Genomic DNA, 7,277 nt, shown 5'->3' with positions numbered 1-7,277 from the left:
ATAGCTGTTATTTGTTAAGTTTAAAATAGTGGTTATCAAGTTGTACAATATTTTAAAGTTTAAAGTGTGTTAAATAACTACAGCATGTAGGGTTGAGATCATAAAGAGCATACTACGAATAGGAAGTCGAATTAATACAACGGATTCAGAAGCATCAAACATCTCTTGTTCGGAAGCACCGAAACACATCGAAATGGTACCAGTCGTAGTTAATAATAGAAGGAATTGGCAGAAATATGTAACTTACTCGTTTATGTTGTAATTCTACATACTTTATCGAACTGTATGTACGTCATAGGCAAGGTTGGAGAATTCGGATCTCGGGGAGATCTCGTTTAGACTTTTTAGGAAGATCTCGGCATCTTGGAATAATCTCGGGGAGATCTCGGACGTTGACTTACGTTGACTTTATAGTTTTTTTTTTTAATAAATATATACATAAAACATTAATATATGTATATTTATATACGTTTTTACGAGATTTTACAAAAATATCCGAGAAATGAGCGAGAAAATCTTAGAAATTACGAATTTTACATGAAAATCTTACAAATTAGCAAGAAAATCCGAGAAATCGTGGCTTTGACTAAGTTTGACCCCGTTGACCGAGAAATCTCGGGAGATGAACATCTCGTCTCGGTTGCCTTCTAAAAACGAGATCTCGGGGGAGATCTCGGGAGATTTACAACACTAGTCATAGGTGATGATCGCTGTGTAATTACGACCACGTTCAAAATATCCCTACTATGAATTTTGATCAAGCTCTAACATTTTTACTATATAAAAAGCTAGTCATAAATCATCTAAGATGTATACATAATACATATAAAGTCACTATAACTTACACAGATAACGCGTATACAAATCACCTTCGTTCAGTCGAATCAATTCACATGTTACGACAAAGATGACAATACTCTTGCCGAACATTCAAGCATATATAGTGCACGTATTCAACGCGAAGCTGTTTAAAATTATGTATTTTAGTAGTATATAAGATAAACTGAACAGTATAAGAAATGTGTTGGTTTGTACAGCACACAAACATCTAAAACAAGAAGAAAAAAAAAATAGAATTGGTCCATGCAAGTGAATGAACATGAAAACTCAATCTTGACAGGTTCCTGTAGAGTGGAAAATGTGACAGACTTGACTAATTCTTAGTTCAAACAAATTACTGGACCCCTTATTTAGATGATCACATGTGGATCAGTCATTTCGGTAATCATGCACAACTGTTTAAGTTGGATTTAGACGGGTAGGGTTTTTTCATCTTATAGAATAAATAATATCATTGAAACTAAAGGTTATGCTTCACGAATATGAGATGTTTTAGAGACGCTCTAGACAATATCCCGCAACACAAAACCGCATAAACTTCATTATTCAGTTGAAGAAAATGAATTCTCCTAAATCGAAACTGAACTTTCTACATTATGAGTCATCCAAGTTGGTGAGCTACAAATGGGCATATAAACAGAGACCAGCCATTATTGTTCTTGATCAAATTAAGAAAACCACCCCCAAGTTTGAAAAAGTTGCAAAATGGCACAAGAGTTGTAGCCAAATTTACATATTGACCCAACGCCCCAGTGACAGAGCTTGAAGAATTTTATAAGGGGTCGGATGTGACATATTCTATCATGAATACCAAATGATTTTTTTTATTTTTTTTTTTTGGTAAACGGTTACCCCAGCGAAGCTTTTATTAAAATAATAAAAGAACAGAGAGTTATAAACAAACACTGGAGTCATAAGCGCGCCTTACAGCTACAACAACAACAACAACAACAACAACAAAAAACAGCAACACAATCAACAGCCAAAAACCATATGATTTTAGCATACAATATAAATTTTTAGTATTGTACGTTGGTGATATCCCGAAGAGGATAAGGCCTCCCGCGGATATGGGAGGATCTAAACTTAAGGTAACCATAAAATAGAAATTGTAGCCCTTTGAGTTACGAGCGTTTAAACTTTTGAATCAACAAAATCTGAATCCGTATGAAGGAGACATGACCGAAACGGTAACATCTTGCAAATTTTGTGAGCCTTCACCATGTTCTATCATACCTCTTTCATACTGACTCTGATTTAATATATTGAAAAGCTCAAACGTTCGTAACTCAAAGAACTGCAAGTTTCATTTTTATTGCGGGGGCCTCAGCCCCTCCTTACCCATGAAAATCTCCGGACCTTGCACCCAATCGAAATCATAAATCGATCGACAATCTCGACATTCATGGCAAAAAGCATAATCAGAATAAATCACATGGGGGTGGTCATCATGTCCAAATGTATGCAGTACTTTGATTTTGAGAACATGGATGGAGCCAAAAACAAGTAGGACCGTTTAAATAATTGGGTATATATACAGAATTATCAAAACAACCTAGGGTCAGTTTTTGTGCATGATTCTGAAAAACTTATTACTTTTATGAAACTTTTACATCATAAGAATAAGACAATGTTTAATGACAACAGACCCTTTCAACTCATTTAGTATTTGGTATTTTATAACTGCATGTAACCCACTGCATGTAACCCCATGACCAGTACATTTTATACCTCGATCGGTGCATCTTAAGGAGAAAATTACCGATAAGCTCATGAAACAAAATCTGTTGCATCATAGCATTTGCAGCATCCTGCATTTACAGTACACCTCTTCATTTTTCAAGTGGGATCTGCATATATTAACTGTAAGTGGGAAAATTGTGACGAAAAAAATCATCAAACCAAAGAATTTCACTTGTGAATATCAACGTACGATTTTTAACATCAAAATTAACCTAAACATACATGGAATTGGTTAGTAGTTAGTACGTTTTGGAACTACATACCACACTATTTCTATTCTTTAATAGGAACACACACTTGCAAACAAAACGTTTTGGAACTACATACCACACTATTTCTATTCTTTAATAGGAACACACACTTGCAAACAACATACATAGCCCAATGCAAAAGCAATGACCTTTTTACAATATGTAATCAGTTATGTTCATCCAAAATCTATTATCTAAAAGTAGTTTATCTAGCAGTTACAGTCAATGTAAGGCCATTAGTACGAACGAAGATGTATTTACTTCACATGTTCACCTGTAATCATGTCATTTGTAGTTTACTATGGCCTACATATTCATCATTACATCAATACAAATAGTTTGACATGAAATCGGGCTAGATTACTAATCATTAAAGTAGTACAACTTATTATGCTGGTGATTTTATGAGAGACAGATTTATTATGGCATTGATTGCAAAATCTATGAAGATGTTGATCAAACTAACTATCCTATATGAATAAGTTGATAGACTTTATAACTTATTTATCGTTGATAACCATGCTAGGACTAGTAACTATTATTGAAATTAAAGTTACAAAAGTTATTATTATGTTTTAACAAGGATCTTGCCAACGACAGGTTGTAGTTGTATAATACTATAATTCATGTAACCGCCACCACTAAATTAATAAGTAACTGGTATGTACAACTGTTTAAAGCGCGTCAAGGACTAAGGGGTGTCATTAGAAAAATCTTTAAAACAAATAGAAGACCAGTATATTAACATGAATTAAGAAAAACACACAATGAGAACAAAAATTCACAAATTAAGGTAAAGACGGAAAACGATTTATAAGCATTTTAATTTTAGGCAATATGAAAACATGAAAGAACAATTATGTTTACGTAAAAGGAAATTAGTACAAGTGTAAAGGACATATAGGATTGCGTTTACCTAATTTTAATCCTTCACGGCTTGAATGACTAAACCACTAGGTGAGTAGATGGTTTTGAGGTGACCGAAACCGAGAAGATCGCGAACGTGAAATCATATACCAAACGCGATATATGTAGACATCTTTTCCGAAAAAGAGCCAACATCATCTCTTTTTAAATTTTTATGGTTGAGTAGAAACAATAGCTCCTTTCTTCCCTGAAAATAACATGGCACATCATAAAAATTCGAATATAATCCAAGAAAAACGTAGAACAATTCTAGCATCACGTTAGTGAAAAGTGCTCCTACCATGCTTTAATTCTCATATAAACATATATGAATGTAAATACAAAAGATAACTATTTTTAATTGTAGAAACTGCTTTCATGCCATATGGAGATGAACCATTTCCATATTTAAGCAGACATGTACAATGTACATGTTCTTTTTTCCATTTACGCAAGAGAAAATAGGAAGCTACATTTCACGTACATGTTGGCATGTAAATTTAGACATGGAATTTAACTATATGTTTCTAACTTTATACCATATATATGCAGTGTTTCAGTCGTATACTTTCAGTCTTCTTGCAGTCAAAAACTGTATACCATTAATCCACCAAAAGCACTCACATTAATCTATGGCAAATATTAGGCATTACTTGAAATTGACCCATTAACTTGTGAATGTGTCAATTTGGGATTTGGGTTATGTCTAAGGGTAAAATGTAGCTTGTAAAGAAGCCACAGAAACAGGTCAAAAGTGTCCTAAAAGTTTAAATCTATTGCATATACTGAACATGTAATGGGACTAATAAAATGCCAGTTTTTCAGTATAATTAGCTCATAAATAAAAACCGAGTACTAACAGAAACAAATACACCAAAGAGAAATCATAATCTACAAAATAAATAAGTAAAAATGTTTTAAACAATTCGACTAAATGAGAAACGGTCCTCAAAAAATGTCGCTGACCTGGTTCAAATAATCTTCCATAAACATGACATCATGCTCATCTTGTCGAGTATTTAGATTGAAAACGTGCAATAGTTTCTCCCTCCTCAACTGATCATAAATTGCCAAGCACGAATATAATTTCAAGCATACATGATAATCACAACAAACAAAATTGAAGTAACATTTTACATAAAATTAAAAAGTTCAAGTAACTTTACACTACAAATGTCATTAATTTGAAGTGATAGAGATTATAATTATTTCAAGTCGTTATCTAGATTAAACACGATACGAAGACCTCAATAAAACATTTACCAGCTCTCAAATATTCGCATGCTTATGTTTAAAATACAAAATTTGCTTCAACCACGTAAACGAACAACAAACCTCTAATTCGATATCAAATTCTGTTCTATCCTTAACAATACTGTATAATTGTGATCTTAAGATGAATGGCTCACATCAATAGTAAACCTTAACCTATAATAAATATATTAATAATTACTATAATAAAAGAGCATATTTACAATTTACAATACAATTGATATAATAATTTAATTGTACGTATATCATCATTATTATTCATATTAACGATTGACGATTAAACTGATTCAGAAATGAAATAAAATTAACCTAATGAAAGAGATTAGTCGGAATCAAGAGATTCAAAGTACGGTATCATCTTCGATTCGTTGACGTTTTCGTAATGTTGAGTGATTGTTAAGAGTGATTTCAGTAAGTTGAATTGTTAAGATTGTTAGGGTTTGCGAAATTTGATTTCTTCTGTTATCCGACTTTAACCACACAATTTAGTTACTTTTCTTCCGGGAAATATTAGAGTAAAAATAAAGCCACCATATCCGGTAGATATCTATTTACTCGACGCGATGCATATGAATAATTTAAATGGATATGGATATATCTATTAACGCTATATACTAATATGCCCCTATCTACTAATATGCATGAAAGAAATCGTAGTTTCAGTTTCATCCGAATGTCGTTTTGAGTGTGCGTTCACACTACACCCGGCCCTTCAACTTCGACTTCATATACACAACGACCCCCAACTTTCTATATTTTCAGGGGTAAAAAGCGTAAATAGATAATTTTTAAAAAAACAAAAGAAAATGATTCCACCCGTATTTTTAACGGGCCCTATCTTCTCGCTCGGTCCGAGTTAAATTTTTCCGAGACCACCGTTCAACTCGAAAAAATCAGACGGACACAACGGGACTAACTATGCGCGAAACGGACATCGTTAAAAAAATACTAAATAACGGACCCTATATTCTCGCTCGGTGCGAGCTAAATTTTTCCGAGACCACCGTTCAACTCGATATTATTTTACGAACACAACGCAACTAACTATACGCGAAACGGACATCGTCAAAAAAACACTAAATATTTCGAGCTATATTTCATACATATACGTACACGTCCAATAAACAACTCAACCTACTAGATATATTAGGTACCAAACAACGTATATACAAATATGACCGCGCGTTGAACACAACCGCAGCAACGCGCGGTCGAATTTTTTCTAGTTAACATCTATTAACACCCGAAATATATATATATAAATGCATAAATATAGATATATACAAATTACTACGGAGTATTAATATGCATTTACCATTACCCATAAATTTTTTCTTCCAACTATATAATAAATTAACTATGATTTGTTACAAAAAACATGCATATCTAATCAAATAAACATACAAACTACACATTTAATTTGTCATAATCTAAGTTTAATAGTATATTTAACGAATTATGTTGTATCTTCGAAAAAAGTACACATAATATATATGTTTGTTATATTACGTTTATATTTATATTACATATTACATATTATGATATTTTATAATATTTTTGTTAATATCCAATGGATATCCATTAACCCGCTTAATCTACTGGATATGAATATGGATGGATAGACAGAAATTAAATGGATATGAATATTGATGAACAAAAATTAAATGGATATGGATATGGATATAGCCTCACCCGATCCATATCCGATCTATTGTCATTCCTAGTCCAGGTTACCTAAATTATTTTATTTTATTTAAATTAAATTGTATTTTTTTAAAAGTAATTACACTGCAACATTTAATAATAATTCACCATCATCATAACACTTTTTTTTTTCTTTCAAAAAACTGGAATTAAATATAAAATTATTCACGAAAAAAGTGAAAAATTAAAAATACATCAAAAGGCTAAGATAGGCTTTACAACTAGCTAGCCCACTTTTATCACACACTAATTATACAGTACAATTTTATTTTATTTTAGAACTGCTTGTACAGTACAAAATTACTTGTACAAAATACAAGTTTAATGCGAAATTGCGAAAAATAATAACTATATACCACACTAATTAAGGTGAATTAAAAGTACTTAAGGCACAATTATACCCCATAACAGATTTATCATTAACCCAATGGTTTACCTTCTATGGAGACATAAGGATACTTTCCCGGATTACCCGAAAAAAAATATCAATACACCTTTTTTAAATAGGTTTTATAATAACAATATATACTTTTTTAGAAAAAATGTCAAAAGAACATTAAC

The 7,277-nt window shown here is 32.0% G+C and overlaps 1 long non-coding RNA gene across 1 annotated transcript; it reads right to left on the bottom strand.

Moving 5' to 3' along the window:
• Positions 1–2,401: 2,401 nt before the first annotated feature.
• On the bottom strand, positions 2,402–5,505 carry LOC139874261 (uncharacterized). The gene is made up of 4 exons (XR_011767858.1): positions 5,322–5,505; positions 4,707–4,796; positions 3,751–3,948; positions 2,402–2,690 (listed from the first exon to the last, which is right to left on the bottom strand). It is a non-coding gene; the product is annotated as an uncharacterized lncRNA (long non-coding RNA).
• Positions 5,506–7,277: the final 1,772 nt, after the last annotated feature.

Source organism: Rutidosis leptorrhynchoides, chromosome 11, assembly GCF_046630445.1.
Source record: "Rutidosis leptorrhynchoides isolate AG116_Rl617_1_P2 chromosome 11, CSIRO_AGI_Rlap_v1, whole genome shotgun sequence".
Taxonomy (NCBI): Eukaryota; Viridiplantae; Streptophyta; class Magnoliopsida; order Asterales; family Asteraceae; genus Rutidosis; species Rutidosis leptorrhynchoides.
This window is presented reverse-complemented; position numbering and strand designations above follow the sequence as displayed.